General features: G+C 37.4%; 1 protein-coding gene across 2 annotated transcripts in view; it reads left to right on the top strand.

Annotated features, from left to right (window-relative positions):
* The first annotated feature begins 9,361 nt into the window (after positions 1–9,361).
* LOC134669956 (uncharacterized) overlaps positions 9,362–18,705 on the top strand; it is a 110,053-nt gene continuing 100,709 nt past the window's right edge. Inside the window, exon 1 of one of the 2 annotated variants that reach the window (XM_063527591.1) lies at positions 9,362–9,674. The gene's annotated coding sequence lies outside the window, so the exon portion shown is untranslated. The remainder of the gene's footprint in view (positions 9,675–18,705) is intronic. The other variant, XM_063527592.1, reaches the window with a different exon arrangement.

Genomic DNA, 18,705 nt, shown 5'->3' with positions numbered 1-18,705 from the left:
ATACAAAATAAATATTATCTTCAATGGACGCCATCGCCACGCCATATCATTGTGATTGACGTTGCTTGTCACGCCTTAAACATATCAAAATTTGCAATACATTGCGTCTTAGAATAAACTTTGAAGTGTATTAAAAAACAAACCACAAGTTATTTTTAAAAGTCTCTGAACAAATGTTGGTCAGTATGAGGAGTACAGCCTACAGTTTAATTTTTTGCTCATATTACAGGCCACACCCGGTATCCTATACAAGAAAACTTAACCAAGCCCTCTAGTGTGAAACAATAACAGAATCAGTTTAAAATATACCAGAAAATAGCCTCCCACGCTGCACGGCACGCTCAAATTAGTCCAACCCAACTCAATTACACCACACAAAATGCAGTCAAGTTTATAGACATAGGAAAATAGATCTTCCCACATTGATATAAGATTCAAAATGTGAACACGTTAATAGACTGGGTTTGAGTACTAATTTAGATCATGCATGAATTTTGAGCCTCATATGTCAATGACAATGGAAATGCAACGCTATTTCTATTCGTCATTGCACTCTCTCTAACCTCTGTTAATTATATTTTGCAATGCAACCGCAAAATACATTGCGATAATTATCCAGTCAATTACAAGTATACAGAGTGAATAATATAACTGTATAAGGGCTTTGGGATAATAGAGACAATGGCCTTTATTGCTTGAAATATTAAGGCTTGAAGCGAAAAATTCAACTGAGAAGAGCCGTACTATACCGATGGAGTGAGTACAGCTCTGTCTGTGTGTTCATTAAGTATTGATCCATGTGTTGTCATATGGATACTGTTTGCACGAGAAATTAATTTCGATCTTAATTAATTATTAACGAATACTATTCATCGCCAGATTAATTAATAGTTTAGACTTGTCGGGTTGACAATGATAAACCATTTAAGATTAAGACTTGTGCACACCGGGAGCGTGTGCGTAGACTAGACGTGCACGTGCGCGTTGTATTATATAGTTCCTTATGAGAGACGGCACACCGCTTGCGTGACGTGTGCGTGCGCGGCTCCAACATTTTAGCGCACGTTCGCGTGCACATCTACGTTCACGCACGAACATAGTTTCCTATAACTCTGTATCTTTAGGTATTTAAATAAATGTAAACAAATAGTTTGTACATTTTCGGGTAGCTGTAACATTTATTGGCTAACCAACCAAATACAAAACCGTCTGGATCTGTCATTGAACGACCTGACTTTAACCTACATTATATGATCATGTTTCATCTACTCTCAACTGACTTAAGGAGCCATTGAGGGTAGATTTTGTTTACTTTTACTTAAATACCTAAAGATACAGACTATGTCGCACTCTCATTTGAAAATAACATGTGAATTGGCCAGAACATTTACGTCCTTACGTAAAAGTGTCACCTAGTTTCGTGTCTCTTAAATAGTTAGTCTCAAAATACGGTCATCCACCTTAAAATAGTCTTATTTACTACAGGTGTTGAATACATTATTTACGAGCTGTGGACGTGTAACTTTATATCCAGACGAAAACATTTAAAGTGGCACCTACACAGACTACCGACTGCAGACTCCACAATATGAAGCGATTATAATGACTGTGAGGTAACACGGAGCTCTTTGAATACTGTCGGTGCGATTCGGGAAATGAATTAGAGATTCACTAGATATGAAATAGTAAAGATATGTGACGTACCACGGCTAAAGGTCCCATTGCCCCGGCTGAATATTGGAGCGGCGTTAATAATAGCGTAAGCGACAGCCGCCATAAGGTACCTTTTGACGTGGAACGTCACATATCTTTACTATTTCATACACTGAGAGAAAAGTACAACAAAAATACACTTAGAATTACAAAAATAAACTTAATCCGGGGACAAGGAGAGTTAACTAATAGGAACAAATTGACTTTTGCAATTTCTATTAGTTCTTGCAATTTCTATTATCTGTTTGTTGGAATTATATTTGGGATTACTGAGCTGTTTGTAGAAATAAATAAACTTTACAGAAATAGTGAAACGTCCATAATTATTACTAAAACTTCATTTTTCCCCCCAGTACAGAACTGTTTTTTATTTCCTGATGATGATTTTTCTCTCAGTGTATCTAGTGAATCTCTAATTCATTTCCCGAATCGCGCCGTGTAGCAGCGGTTCCATTACTGTTGCGACATTACTGCGGTAGCGTTGATGTCGCCTTACGTGTACTAAAAACTTGTACCTGCGCCAATTCTAGTACCAGTAATCTGGACTGCGGGTTCCTTTGTATCTATAAATGAAATGATCAGACACGTACCTACTTATACTAAACTAGCTTACTACCCGCGACTTTATCCGCCTGAAATGATGATGATGATTAATTAAATCCTGTCCTTTCTCGGGCATCAAAATATCTCCATAGCAAATTTCATCTCAATGGTTAAGCGGTTTAAGCGTGAAGACTGAATTATTTTCGCAATTATAATATTAGTAGGAATTAGTACAGAAGCAAGAAGCCAATTCCAAGAATCTAACAGGCGTATTCGAATTTTAGTTATCCGATCTGTTTTAGATATGAATCTGATCTGTCAGTGTCCAAAGTGACGTTATTGGTTGAAAGAACGTAACAGATCGAATAACTGAAATTCTAATACGCCTGCAAGGTATGTGATCTATGAAGTGTTATTTGTATTGAACGGAGCCAATTTGCCAATGTAGATCGTCGGAGCCAAGGTTACGCCATTGTGCAGGACAAAGGTGCGAAACGTCGAGATGATAAAGACCTAGGTGTCCTGGGATTCTATAAGAGTTGTGGAAAAACACTGCTGCAGTTATATGCGAGTACATCGTGTTTTTATTGAATTCTGTTAACTTTGGGTTATGGTTAAGTAAGTACCTACGTTTAACAAAACTAAATGGCATTAACTAGGCTAATTATATATTTATAAAAAGTAAGATTGTAATTTAATGTTGCACAATTATAGCGTTGCTGTAACACGAGCATTACATTTAACTATATATCTCACTAATATGTCAGTACGAGCGAGATGCATAGAAAGTAAATTACGTTCACGATAGCGTTTATGTCAATCAGTTCATATCAGAACAACATCAGTTTCTCATTACAAAGCAGCGCCCTCCAGATTAGTAATCCATTAGCAAATTTGCATTACGGCTTATTTTGACTGCCTGTGTTTCTTAGTTCAATCGCTGGGGTTCAACCGGCGTAATGTGACCTCCAATCCGACTAGATACTGTCTTCGTAAATGGTAAGAATCTTGTTTGGGGCGTGTGCACGGAGCGGGCACACGCACGCAGGAATAATTGCAGGATGTTCGTGGTAAATATCTTTAATAATATCAGGCGTGGCTTACTCCGCGATTTCGTCGCTTTGCGACAGGTAGCTAAAAGTACATCCGATCTACACCAATTTTGGTGGCTAGCCCTAAGCCGCGCGTGTCGCTGTTGCTAGCGGCCATATCTGATGTCCTGATCGTAACAGACGCGTTTTGTTAGAGAGTGAGTCTTCTGTACCTAGTACTACCTATTATTTATTCTGTGATAATATCTACGTCTTCAGAGAGCATTCTGTCAACTCCCAAACCACAAACTGTCAGAAATGTTTATCAACAATCTACTCGGCTGTCAACCTTCGTTTACCAGGTGTTCAACTTTGAACTTAGATTGACAACTAAAGTTACGGAAGTCTCCGTGGATTACTCCACTTCCGCTTCGATTATCTATGGTATAATGATAAATTAAACAACGGCATTTTTATTTGAAGACTATGACATTAGATAAGTAAAGTTCAATGACAATTTAATTTCAAACATCAGACGTCTTGTCTATTTTAATAATAGTTTGTATAAGTTTTGTTATTGAATAAATTACAGTAACCTTTAAAAAAAAAGAATAAATCAAGAATAAATACTTCTTAAATACCTAACTAACACTTCTTGCGTGGTAGGAAATAAATTAATAATTAGGTACGGGTTGTAAAGAAGTTAATGAAATATCTGGGAGACCGAGCTTTGCTCGGAAAACATATTAAAACTCAAAAATGCGTGTTTTCCCAGAGATATGTGACCTAGCTAGATCGATTTTTCGCCCCAAAAAACCCCCATATAGCATATTTCATCGAAATCGTTAGAGCCGTTTCCGAGATCGCCAAAATAGATATATACAAGAATTGCTCTTTTACAGGTATAAAATAACAAGGGGGTGGCTCAGCCTCTCTACTGCCCAATGGTCCCCTACCTCCCTTACAGTGCAATAACTACCTACTTATATGCGAGTATCATCTAAAGAAACAAATCTATTCCAAGGTTATGAAAGATACTACTACTACCTACAGTCTTTCTTTTGTAATCAAAAGTCAGAGCTCGACCCAAATAAGATATTAGCAATTTATTTTATAACAACTATTGGAAATCTTTCATATTCTTCTCACGTATTACGACATCCAAACACAAATGTAAATAGATAGTCGAAGTACTTGATATAAAAGACAAGTAACTACAGTGGAACCTCGATAGCACGAAGCTCAAGGGAAACACCAAAAAATTCGTAGAGTTGCACCAATAAGTCTGCAACGATTTTGATATCATACGCAGTGTAAGTGTCAGTTATAGGTACCTGTCATAATTACATAGAAGTTTCACGTTTAAAATAACACTCGTACTGCGTATGCTGTCAAAGAGTTTTCTTGGTCTAACTTTATTAACTTAACTTACCTATAGACAATATCGACTTACAGAGGTATCAATTGAAATTTGTTCCTTTTAAAGAGGTTTCGAGCTACAGAAAAATAATGAAGAATTAGTTTTAAAGACGTAACTATACAAACGTGGAAAGGACAGTCTTATTGTCTTCTCAATTCTTAAGTTATACCTAGAGGTTTTGTTAGTAAATAAAACAATACCTACGCCTATTTTACAGAGTTCTAGAAGTCGAATTTAGTTTTTCGAGTTAAAAACTGTACTGGATCAGCATAAAGGGAATCTTTGTTTACTTCGTTTCAATTAAATCAAATATTTAGTTATGGAGGTTTTGGGCTTTATCGAGACCTTAGCGAGGTTCGAGTTACCGAAGATCCACTGTATTTCGTTCGCGAATCAGACAAACTCATTGATATAATCCGCTCAATAAATCTCAATGAAGCTACGTCCAGTGCCGTGATTGCAGAGGTGACAATAAAATGGTTACCGCTACTAAAAGATTGCGACTTCAGTAACGTCTTGTTTATGCGAGAGGTTGAAAAAAAGACTGAAACGAACACCAGAACCCCTAGTGTAGATTTAATTCCATCTTGACGAGCGTTCGCGTTTGCGTTGTATATTTTTGTATGTGATTGTGAACAGCGCGTCAAGTGGGACGTATTAAACCTCAAAATCCCATACATACGTACCGCAAACGCGTACGTCACGCCACGCTATCGAATGAAATTTACACTAGGAGTAGCGAGATTCACAACGCATTTGAGTCATTTATTGTGGCTTGGAGCCACCTTAGAGCCTTATCACACTGGCGATTTGCGGGAGAATTGAAAGCGAGAGAGAGACTAATCGCCTGGGGCCAAATTCGACATGTACAACTGTCAGATTTCGCATCCACGTCAAATCAACAGTTGATTTTATTGCATACTGAGTGTTGATTCCATCAACGGTGGATAATATCATTTGGTACAATCAAAACTCAACTCTAAACTAAGGGTGGTTCGGTTTGGTTTGCTTGTCACCCTAACTGTGGATTGTTAATGTCAAATTTTGATATTGTACGTATTCGAGAACTTATGATTTTTCCCACATCTACGGGAGATCAACACGATACGTCAAACGTCGCTTGTCGAATAGGGGTCCTGGTAATAGATTAATTACCGTCGCCCATGGACACTTGCAAAACCAGAGAGGTTGCAAATGCGTTGCAGGCATTTAAGAAAGGAGCACGCCTTTTCTTGAACTTGACATTGTAAGTAAAGTATTATTTATTAAATTTGTATGTTCGCAAGCTATGTAGATACTTTACGCAATTTATACTTGTAGAAATTTGTGGATTGGCTTACTGTTTCTACGTTATTACCTAACTTGTTACTCTAGCCGTAAGGTTACCCAACAATAGTTATTTGTTTTACAAGGGGGCAAAGTTGTTGTTTAACTGCTCGTGCTAATATTGATAGCCGAGCAAGCGAAAGATTCCAAAATTGAACCACGAGCGTTGCGAGTGGTTCGAAAAATGGAATCTTGAGCGTTGCGAGGGTTTCAAAGCACGAGGGTTAAACAAAATTTGCCCCCGAGTGAAACACAAAATTTTTCACCACACCAACCCGAAGCAAATATTAAATGTAAAATAACAAAAAAAATCAAACCAAATCATATCCAAATGAATGTTATTAATTATTTATCATCCAAAATCATCATTTAAAAGTCAATTCTACCAGCAAACATGAGAAAACAACTCAAAATTTGCATTTGATTACTTTGCCTCACATGTGAATAAAATGCAACTTTGCTATCAGTTTTTGAAGTGCAAAGTAAGCCTTTTCGAGCTGGTGTGGTGAAAAATAATAATAATACGCCTGCAGAAGTTAATCAATGACAACGCCGACACACGAAATATATGTATGCTTCCTTATGTATCGCAAATCAACGTCTTATAGTAGGGGCCATCTCCGACGCAGCCCGCCCCGTGCCGGCCCGAGCCGGACCCATTACTTGTCACCTCGTAATGGCCCAATTACGTGACAATCTGTCACCCACGTCACACAACATACGTCGAAGGATATTGTTTATTACTCCACTCAGGTAACCGAACACATTTCTTATTTTATTCACAAATACGAGGGGCGCCTGAAAAGTCGCGGCCTAAGGTAGAAAAAAAAGGACAATTAAAAAGAAACTATGCTACTTTTTTCCCCGCCTCTTTGGCGGTTTAAATATTGCCGCCATTAAAAAAAAAGTTATTTGTTTTTCGTTCTGTGCGCGGATAAACTTAACAATGTCTGTCGAATGCGGACATTTTGATAAATTTGAGATTTTTGATTATATGATAGACACTCCATCATTTAAGCCCTTCGGACACCATGATATAAAATGGGCCCGTTTATTTCAACAAGGACGAGAGAGCTCTGAAAATGACCCCCGCCGTGGGCGGCCTGTCACGGTGGTCACTGAGGAAAATGTGGAAAAAGTGGAAAAATGTTACAATTTGACACTGGGTTAACGGTTTAACCGGTTAACCCCGGGTTAGTGGGATGGTACGTGGGTCAAAAACAAAACTGTGTTCGCGTCTTTCCTGTAGACATACACAAGAGTTAAGGTTTATCATATAAAGGTTAATTTTCTTATTTAACCCTTATCCACGTGAAAAGGTCCTCCTTTTATTCAGAGAACTGTGATAAAATCATTACTTATATTCCCACAAGCTGTTAACTATTGCCCACAGGAGAGAAAAATGTACAGTTCGTGCGAACACGCTAGTTTTCTCTCCTGTGGGCAATTAAATAGTTAACAGCGTGTGGGCATGTAAGTAATGATTTTATCATAGTTCTCTAAATAAAAGGAGGACCTTTTCACGTGGATAAGGGTTAAATAAGAAAATTAACCTTAATAGTCCTTAACTCTTGTGTATGTCTACAGGAAAGACGCGAACACAGTTTTGTTTTTGACCCATAAGCGGCGCTAAGCGGTTAAAAGGTTAAGTCTAGTCGATGTTGAAAATTTTGTGAGAAAACTGGTCAAACCCCAAAACCGGGTCCTTATTCATAAACGCGCTACGAACCTCAATTAGCTAATAATCGTTTGTCTTTATCTGTCATTTTGACTTGTGTATTTGTAAGAAAGGGATAAAACATAATTTAACTAAATCAAGCCCGTAAAGTGTTATGAATAAGGCCCACTTGCACCATCCCACTAACCCGGGGTTAAGTAGTTAAACCGTTAACCTAGTGTCAAATTGTATGGGTAACCATGGCAACTCCAAGTTTAACCGGTTAACCCTGGGTTAGTGGAATAGTGAAAATGGGCCTAAAGGGGGTTAGGCTTTAAATTTTGTCTCATTTGTTCATGCTTTCACGTTTAGGTCTAAATTATTGCCTAGATCCAGGCTAAACGGCTTAGCCCAAAGCCTACCCTTGATGTTAAATAACAGGATTTAGAGCAGAGTGTTTTCCGATCTTTTTATTTTAACATGTTTTTTATACTGGTATATAAATATGTAGGTGAAGGCGGTAGAAGGTAAATGTCTAAACTATGTAAATCTGATTTAGGATCCAAAATGTGATTGTCGGCTCGATTCGGAAAATGAATTAGATTTCTACTAGACTTCAACAAGTTACGATACGGATAATTTAAAGATATTTGTAAGATAATGTCAAATTTGACGTTTCCGCGATTCTGGAGGTCCTCTTGAACGATTTCGACAAGTTATGACTTAGATATCCAAGTCACATCTAGTCGATATCTAATATAGATCTTATAGAGTTGATCTCTAAATCGTCTCAAGATCTTGTGATTATCTCGAAATCCGAATAGGCCTGTCGGTGTGGATCCCAAGAAAGTCAAGATCTGTCAAAAAACGGTTACAGAGTTTTAAAAAATGCTATACAATGATCGCGTATAAGAAAATTGAAATATTGTTGTAATTGAAATGCTTATTAATTAATAATGCGTATTTATTTATAAATGGAAAATGTTGCTAAAATTTTAAAAGATGACTGAATCACTGAAATATTCCTCATGGGAGTATAAAACGGAATACAAGAAAAATTGGACATTATTAAACAAATTGAGTAAGCCTGTAGGGCTTGTAAATATGATGGTAAATATGACCTCTTGTAATTTCAGAATATTATCAAACAACAAAAATCTTGCTTAAATCATATTTATCATATTTATAAGTAAACACCGCTCAGAAATTTAGAATAATTCTTTGAAGTGATTAACTGCATTCACGAGCGCTTACTTTTTTGACTATCACCCTCTCTGTCACTCCCAATGTCCGTCTCTTTCGGCTTTTCCGATTCACGCCTGCGCAGAGACGATTTTCCCGAAAGATGCGGGCACTCGAAGCTTCATATGCTGAAAAATTATAACAGGATTTTAAACTTCGTTCTGTATTGTGTTAAAGTTACGAAACTTGATTAAACGTAATAATTTAAACGTCAAAATTCTTGCAATTTTACTATTTAGTATAACATGTTTTAGTTATAATGAATTGAACGCTATTTTTTAAGGAAAAATAAAAAAAAAGTGTTTTTAAGCAATATTACCTAAATTTAGCTGAAAAATAACCAGAATGTAAGCATTTTTTTTTAATAAAATGCTTCTCTATACTCCGAAGTATCTATACTCTAGACCTTCTAGAGCTCCTAGACAATTTACAATAGTTACGCAAGAGGGGATCACCCTACGCAGCTTCGAGCGACGCGCGGACCCGACTCAGCCTCTGGATCCAGTGAGACCCCGGGCATCGCCTCCGACATTATACTCACACAAATAACCTAAAAACTACGATGATTCTCCATCAAGTGTATAAGCGCCCTAATTTAAAAATAAAACTTTTCGAAAAAGGAACACTGTAGGTGGCCAGTGCGTGTTCGAAATTTGAGTGACTTGTGAGACGTTTTTTGTGGAACGTTTGCTTTTGGAGTTATTTGTTATCTGTGATTTCAGTTTGAGTGTTTTTAATTGAGGTAAGTTTTTAATTTTATAGCAATTAGGAACTTGATTAATTCGCTACTTTTGGGGTACCTACCTATGTTTTTTATATGCCGTATGAGAGCTAGTTTTCATATACCTATCAATTAAGATCACAATAAGTATCCACTTACATTGAGAGATTTTCTTTATATACTTAAGTTATATAAACGTATTTTTTGTATTCATTCTTTTGGATTCTTTGGAAAATCTTCAACTTTAGCTTTATAAAAAATAAAACTACCAGTCAAAGGAAATAATGATCGTATTATCCTTTAATTATATTTAAAAAAAATAGTCAATATTGATAATATAATAATGAAAATACTTTTTTACACATACACATTTTACAGCAAAATGATACAGAAAAACTTATGTTTCATAAAATACTTGTATGGATGAAAAATACTACAGAGATAATTGAGGTATCAATTACTCGACCGACGAACAAAGCACAAATATTTTAAACTTGCTTTATACATCGAAATTTTATCGACATCGACTTAAAGCAAGATTTATTTTGCCCTCACCCTATTCAACGTCAAATCAAAATTACCCCTGACAGACCGGCGTATGCTAATATCTACTTCGTGGTTTCCTTAAAAATATTTTTGAAGTGAAAACTTCTTTAGAAAAAATGATAAACTCGAGACAGCGTAACGCGATCACGTGACCGTAACGTTTAGATGGCCACTCATTTAGATGACATTTAAATCAATGAAGAAAAAGTCAATTACATTACATGAAAAAGGTACTAATCTTGTACGGGTTGAAATATGAGGATCTCACAGTTACATTCTAACTTTATATCACTCAAATATAATTCAATAAAGCTACATCTTGATGAAATCGCTAGTAAAAGTGAACTCTAGTACTGGTGAATAAAACTCAAAATATCATGCCCAAATATATTTAGATGTGAGGTCTGCAAGGTAACTTTACAATTTCTATTCGAATTTTAAACAATTAACGCTACAAATTTGAATTTCGAATTTTAAACAAGCTCACTGACCAGCAATTTCGGAACTAAAGTTTTTCAATAGAAAGGAGGATGGGTCAATTATACATAATTATACAATTTGGATGATAAGATTGATAAGTAAATAGAAAAGCCACGTTCCAGGAAAATTACGTGACATTGATGGACACGTATCTCCTTGCTTATTCAATAGCCGTAGCCCAGTAAATATACATTTAGGCACGTGAAACAGTACGTAAATTATATTAGAGTAGGTATATTTTTTTATTTCATTCTAGTAAAATATTCACAGTTCATCCAGGAATCCAACAAACATTAAACCCGCAAGTTGGCAAATAAGGAAAAATAAACGCATTTTATTTTAAGGCATAATCATGTTCTGGACTAAAATTAGTCAAAAGCGATATTAAGACGAAACAGGAGCTGAGTTTTAAATATTTTAGGTAAATTTACCCGTCTCGCTAACGGAAGCGGCTCCTAAAACTAGTGCTATAAGGACAAGGCGAAAAATCCTGCGTAAAAATCTCAAATATCAAGGTCTCGTACTTGACTGTTTCCTCCTCCAAAACTTAATTAATCGTAACCAAATTTGGAAATCTAAATGATTATGAAATTATCTGTGTCGGACCGTTTTGCTTTTTTGGCTAATTGATATCAGTTTTGAATACTAATACGTCTCTCATTGCGGCATAGTCAATGAGGCCATTTTGGCCATTTTCGAAGGGCTCTAGTGCCTTAAAAAACAAAAATATCAAGAAAAGCAGAACGGTCCGACACAGATATTGACAATATTAATCTGTGTTGAAAAAATCATTGCTCTAGCATCAAAACCCACTGAGGAAACAGTCGAGTACGTTTGTATGGAGAAATGACCACTCCTGTTGACTCTTAAATAGAATTTATAGATACCTACATGTATTTGCTACTAGCAAATAGTACCTAACATGTATTACTCTTTTTAGATGTTCATTAAACGATCTCATAAGCACATTATTACACAAAGTGTACAGAATAAACCTTCATTATTTAGAAACCTTTTATTGTACTGGTGAGAATATAACGCTATTTTTGTGGATATATTTCGTAGATAAGACTTAGAACCATGAAGTAGCCGTTACACTAAAAAAATAGCTATTATAAATTATTACCAATTCACCATACTAGCGTTCCGTAAATTACTGGGATACCGTGTGTGTGGGACTGTGTGTATGTGTGTGTATGTGAACACATGAATATGCCCAAAATGCCGAACCGTTACACCCCTTCCATGTTATTTTGTAATCAGTCAAAGTCAGCTTGCTCTGTAATTGAAATATGTATTTGCATTTGATATCAAAAGGTTGCAGATATATTTGTAGGAGCCATAATATTCCCATTATCCCTGTGGGTACCTACTTTCCTGTAGATAATATTTAATGTTAGATGTATTTAGTTCCCGTAGCAATCGGCATGGATTTCTTTAATTATCGCCTGAAACTTTCGGTACAATAGGGTATTCGACTATTAGTCAAATCTGCCGGCCTAGCCAAGGTTACAATCGCTATCGCTTCGACAACGAAAAGCATTATGTCTCTCCATCACTCTTCCATATAAGTGTGACAGTGACAGTTGCTTTTTGATCGCTACGGAGCGTAAGCGATTGGCATCTTGGCTACGCAGCCAGTTTCTTTTTTCGAACTGTCATAACGATTTGCTAATATGGAATGTAATATTACACAATGAGGTCACGGTCAAGTTACCTAGGAATCCTCTAGACCGAGTTTAGAGCAATTATTCCATGCAACCGATGATGCAAAAAATGTGGAGGTGCGCGGGACGAGGTGAGCGAAGTCCCGTGCCGTGATTGGTCAGTTCAAAGACACGGACATCACACAAAGACACTTTCGACTCGAACATGGAGTAAAATTACCGTATGCGTGGCAGAGGGGGTAGCGCGACTATGCTCAGTCTGGAGGATGATTTGTCTGTGAGTTACCTACTCTTTATACTTCTACACGATTTATCAAAAACATTTTTTGTCTTAAAATAACTGCTGTTTACGATTTCTCTACTAATGTTCTGGTCCTTTATTTCATGCATGGCGTGAAATAATTTATTTTAAATACAGTCAACGACCCTATTATTTTTACTTACAATTCCATTCTTACTGCCAGACAACTAGCTATTGTTATATCCCTATATAACGTCTCGATTGAAAGGCACCACGTATTTTACTAGTACTTTAACTATTTTCCGGAATAAGTTTCCGATACTAGCGGCATCTACGCGCGGCTTATTCAAATTCGGACTTTATATTCAAGGCAACAAGAGCTAGAGTAGCTGATTTTATTATGTTGGTTAGTATCCGTTTTACGGATCCTTTTGTGGATGAAATGGTCCATTGATGCGGAAGATAGCTGTAGATATTGACATTTCTATACTTTGTTTGCGTTTGGTTTTTTGGGATCCCTTATTTCATTAATGTTTTGTTTGATAGGCTAATATGATTGTAACTCGACCCTACTGACATAGTTTTATATTCAACTAGGGAACAAATCAAATAATTTTTATGAAAATATTTTGATTTGTGTTTTTTAAGTACCTAGACACACTACTATACATAATATATATAAATTATAAATTGAACTAAATATCATACACTAAAGATAGCAGACACCAGAAAATTTGGGACTTGGTCACTTTTTACCGGGTTCCTTTCCACTTTTTTACGGGTTCCGTACCCAAAGGATAAAACGGGACCCTATTACTAAGACTCCGCTGTCCGTCCGTCTGTCCGTCCGTCTGTCACCAGGCTGTATTTAACGAACCGTGATAGCTAGACAGTTGAAATTTTCACACATGATGTATTTCTGTTGCCGCTATAACAACAAATACTATAAAGTACGGAACCCTCGGTGGGCGAGTCCGACTCTAATTGTCCGGTTTTTATTTAGTGTATGATATCTGACGCAATGACCCCATATGAGCTCAACTAATACGCATCTTTCAACAATTCCAACAAAAAATACAGTGGCTATCATATATATCGGAGCGGCCAAGATGCACACAAATATCTGAGCACGCCTCTATTGTCAAGGCGTTAGAGTGCTTATTCAGATATTGTGAACGCCTTGGCCGCTCCGATATATCTGATAGCGACTGTACAAAGAATAAAGGTTGACACACAATACAAGGGCACGACACATTTACCCTGGATTTACCGGGATTATTAGATTTATTAGGGACGAACAGGCATTACGGCCATGAACGTCGAAAGGGAATATCTGAACGTTGTAGGATCCTAAAGGGATATAAACTCATTCAGGTAGATATAGGTCATATAGGTAGTTAAGTCTGTGGCGTCTCCTCTAGCTGTCACTGCCAACGTCGTGCCAGAATAATCTAACAGATGGCGTTAGGGAGCTTAGAACGCACAAACGCTAAGAAGATACTACGTCTAAAACGCAATTAGTATGAGACCTACATCGCGCTTACGGAGTTATAATGTCAGTTTCTATATACAGTGAAACCTGGTTAAGTGGGGCCTGGATAAGTGAGAAACCTCTATAGCTGGGACTCATGGTGCGGTCTCGACACTTTAGCACTGAATTACCTCTGTTACTGAGAAAAAACGGACCTCTATAACTGGGATTCGTTGTGGTGATTTTATAGTCACATTTACCTCTATAATTGAGACAGAGAGTGTATTTTACCTCTTTTACTGAGACTATATTTATAAGATTACATTTTCCTAATTGTTTTTTAGAATTGTATAGGGAATTGACAGAGGTCTATCTGAGATAACGTCAATCTATGACCTCTCTAACTTGGACTTCATTGAACAATTTCCGTATTCTTACTAACTCTTAGTCTATCCACAAATTCCGCATTTGCCTAATTGTGTCTAAACAACTTCAAGTTTGATTTAGTTAATTTATGTAAGTAGTTAAAAGTAGTCGAAACGAAAGCTGAAATTTTGATAAGTAACACGAAAAAATAAATTTTCATTTATTAAATTTCTAATACGCAATGAAGTCTGTATCAAATTTAATTTAATTTTGAAATATCTATCCTTTGAAGAATCATTCAAAATAAATTCAAAGAAATATTTAAACAGACTTAAAAATATTTAGGGACAAGGATTATTTTACCTTATTTATTTTTAAAGATAATCACTAAATACCTTATTAACCACCTCTATAACTGAAATATACTCTATTCTCACCTCTATTAATGGAACCCTCTATAAATGAGACAAAAATGTATTTGTACCTGGCTAACTGGGAGCCTGGGTAAGTGGTAAACCTCTTTAAGTGAGACAAATTTGCTCGTCCCTTGAGATCCCACTTATCCAGGTTTCACTGTATATAACTTCCGACCAACTCTCAATGGACTTCGGTCCCCAGACATAACACCCGCCTGGAGAGACACGCGTATTCGGGAAATGAGATAATCACAAGATCTAGAAACGATATAGAGATCAACTAGATTTACATTAGATATCGACTAGATGTGACTTGGATATCTAAGTCATAACTTGTCGAAATCGTTCAAGAGGACCTCCAGAATCGCGGAAACGTCAAATTTGACATATCTATCTTGTCGAAATCGTTCAAGAGGACCTCCAGAATCGCGGAAACGTCAAATTTGACATATCTATCTTACAAATATCTTTCATCATCATCATCATCAGCCTACTCTCGTCCACTGCTGGACATAGGCCTCTCCTATTGCACGCCATTGAGCACGATTTGCGGCAACTCTGATCCAGCTCTTGCCAGCCGCCTTGCGAAGGTCATCGCTCCATCTAGTCTGAGGGCGTCCTACGCTACGCTTTCCGATGCGCGGTCTCCACTCGAGAACTCGTCTACCCCAACGGTTATCGGTTCTACGGCTAATATGACCGGCCCACTGCCACTTCAGCTTGCTAATCCGGTGGGCTATGTCGACGACTTTAGTTCTCTGACGGATGACTTCATTTCGAATACGATCCCTCAGAGAGACTCCGAGCATAGCCCTTTCCATAGCTCGCTGAGCGACTTTGAATTTATGAACCAGTCCTACCGTGAGTGTATATCAAATATCTTTAAATTATCCATATCGTAACTTGCTGAGGTCTAGTAGAGATCTAATACATTTTCAGAATCGAGCCGAGAGTACTCTCTATTGCCTCTCTACCTTCTACAAGTCTATGTAGGGCACAAAGCTGATGGCACTGTTAGTGCTTGGAAATGGAGACCTAGGCTCTCCGAAACATGTCGCGCGAGTGACTAAAAAATAAGTGAGTGAAACCGTTAAATTAGCATAAAGGACTACTTACGTTAGACCGGGCATGTGGCAAAAAACAGCTATTAAAGCTTCTTTAGTAATTCTTAACATTGAATAAATAATATGAAAGTAATAAATCTTGTGTTAAAAATGCAACTAAACCTATCATAATAAGATAAGGTTCGGTATTCAGTTTCCCACTCCCAAGGGATATTGCTTGTGAAGGCGACAAATCATCCCCGATACAATAAAACGACATAACAGCTACATCCCCCTGTTACGCCTATTTCCTACCACGTTTCCCACCCTTACAGCTTTAAGGGTAGCACACATGATCAGGAGGCCGATTATTTTAAAACTTGTTACGGGTTTGATATTACTTTTTACAGTTTGCGTTCTAAAGTATGTTTTACAGTCTAAGGGCCAGTTGCACCAACCACAGTAGGTACATACAGTACGTACCCACAACAAAATTTAAATAGTAACAAGGAAAAAACATGAAGTTGCTTTTATCCAAAATAAATCTCGATTCGCAAATAAATTAGGATCTACAATACCTGAAGAAAAATGAAACCTTTGGGCCATGGTCATTAGACACCAGACAAGTTGTGAAAGAAATTTCGAATAAATTTGTCTGACAGACAGACGAACAGCGGAGTCTCAGTAATAGGGTCCCGTTTTTACCCTTTGGGTACGGAACCCTAAAAACAGCAGAATTGGCCTAAGGTGTGTAGAATATTTACTTTTATCATATACTTCACCTCACACACCGACCGCCGCAACGTTACTGGAGTTTTCCCTGGCGTTACTGGAGTTTTCCCTGGCGTTACTGGAGTTTTCCCTGGCGTTACTGGAGTTTTCCTTGGCGTTACTGGCGTTTGTTCATCGGAATGGGCCGTTACCGATGATGTAGAGCCTTCCTTCCTATTAACCTTTACCTAACGTTTTCGAAGCCTTTACTCTGCCTGCTTTATGGCTGTAATATGGAAATATCTTAAAGTCTAGGGAATTTTGCTGTACCGAATTTTTTGGTAGGCACGCCTTGAACGACTTCCACAGGATATGACTTAGAGATCTAATTCACATCTAATAGATATCTTACTCTATCTAACGTAAAAGTGACATTAGTTGCCCGAATTGCGCTGCAAAAGAGAACTAGTTGATATCTTTTAAACTATAACGTATTTAGAATGGATCTAGTACGTGTCGTCTCTTGTGAATATCTTGAAGTTCGAATACGGGAGATTGTCTTCGGTTACCGCGATAGTTACTCATAAAATAAAAGTATAATAAAAGTATTGAAACGGACTATATCGAGTATTAATTGAATTTATACTACATTCCGACGTTTCAAACCCTTTACAGCATTCGTGGTCAACGGGTGACCGAAGAACGTCGGGATGTAGTATGAATTTTACAGTTAAACGTTCCCTTCATAGGACAAAAAATTTAAAACTGTACGAGTATATACAAAAAAACTGTACCTATATTCACTGTATGAATTCAATTATACGCGATATAATCCGTTTCAATAGTTTTCTATCAAAAGCACCGTTATTTAACTTTTACCTTGTGGTCTTTTAAGACCTGAAAGACTATGCATAGTTATAAAACTATGCATAGGTAGTCTTTCAGGTCGTCACCCGTCCAGTTTTATTATAAGATGTCTTTTGAAAGAGAATTTTCGCCTTTAGCACTTTTATTACTGCATAAAAGAAGCGTGAAAATGTCAGGATTAAAATGCAGGCGAAGCTAAGACTTAGTTGCAGAATATTTCATTTTCTCAGGACGTGTCGGGATGACGCCTCTTCGTTTAATAAGATTTATTATGATGAATAAAAATTCAAATATTTTCTAACAATAAAACTGCTGAAGGACACAGACAAAGTGTGAATTAATTAGCAACTTTAAGGTCACCGCCACCATACAATCGAAGTTATACAATTCAAGTAACACATTAAGAACATATTATTATTTTTTCCCCAAATAATGTTAAACAAGATAAGAACATAGATTTTGCAATATAGGAATCCAAGGTGATACGATTATATTTATTCGTTTTCGTTGCTAGGAATTGTAATATAAAGAATTTAGAGCGAGTCGAAGTTTTAGATAAACTAGTAGGTAGCCTTCTTCTGTCACTCTTTCAATAAGTTAAAATACGAAATCTGTAAAGGCGACTTACACCATTCTCTAACCCTGGGTTAACCGGTTAAGCCGTTGCCATGGTTACCAGTACAATTTGACACTGGGTTAACGCTTTAACCGCTTAACCCTGGGTTAGTGTATGTGGGCCTAAATCGTAGCGCTAATCCGCGTCATCCAAGACAGCGCAGCGTGCAAAGACGTACTTAATAATGTAGGCGCGGCCGCCTAACCCCGTTCCGGACCGGCATTATACCAGCGATACAGGTCTCGTCTTAAATGTATGTAGGATACATCTGTAGGACTTGTAGCTAACTCGAATAAGCGCCACTTGCACCGTTTCACTAACCCAGGGTTAACTGGATAAACCGTTAACCATCGTAACTCCAGGATTAACCGGTTAACCCCGGTTAGTGGGATGGTGCAAGTGGCCCTAATGCACCATTCACTAACCCGACCAGGCGTGGCTCACTCCGCGATTTCGTCGCTTTGCTACAGGTAGCTAAAAGTACATCCTTTCGACCCCAATTTTGGGGTTTGCCATAAGCCGCGCGTGGCGCTGTCGCCACTTAGCGGCCATATCTGTGCTGATCGTGACAGACGCGTTTTGTTAGAGAGTGAGTCTTCTGTACCTAGTACTATTATTTATTCTGTGC

This window comes from Cydia fagiglandana, chromosome 13, assembly GCF_963556715.1.
Source record: "Cydia fagiglandana chromosome 13, ilCydFagi1.1, whole genome shotgun sequence".
Classification (NCBI taxonomy): domain Eukaryota; kingdom Metazoa; phylum Arthropoda; class Insecta; order Lepidoptera; family Tortricidae; genus Cydia; species Cydia fagiglandana.
This window is presented reverse-complemented; position numbering and strand designations above follow the sequence as displayed.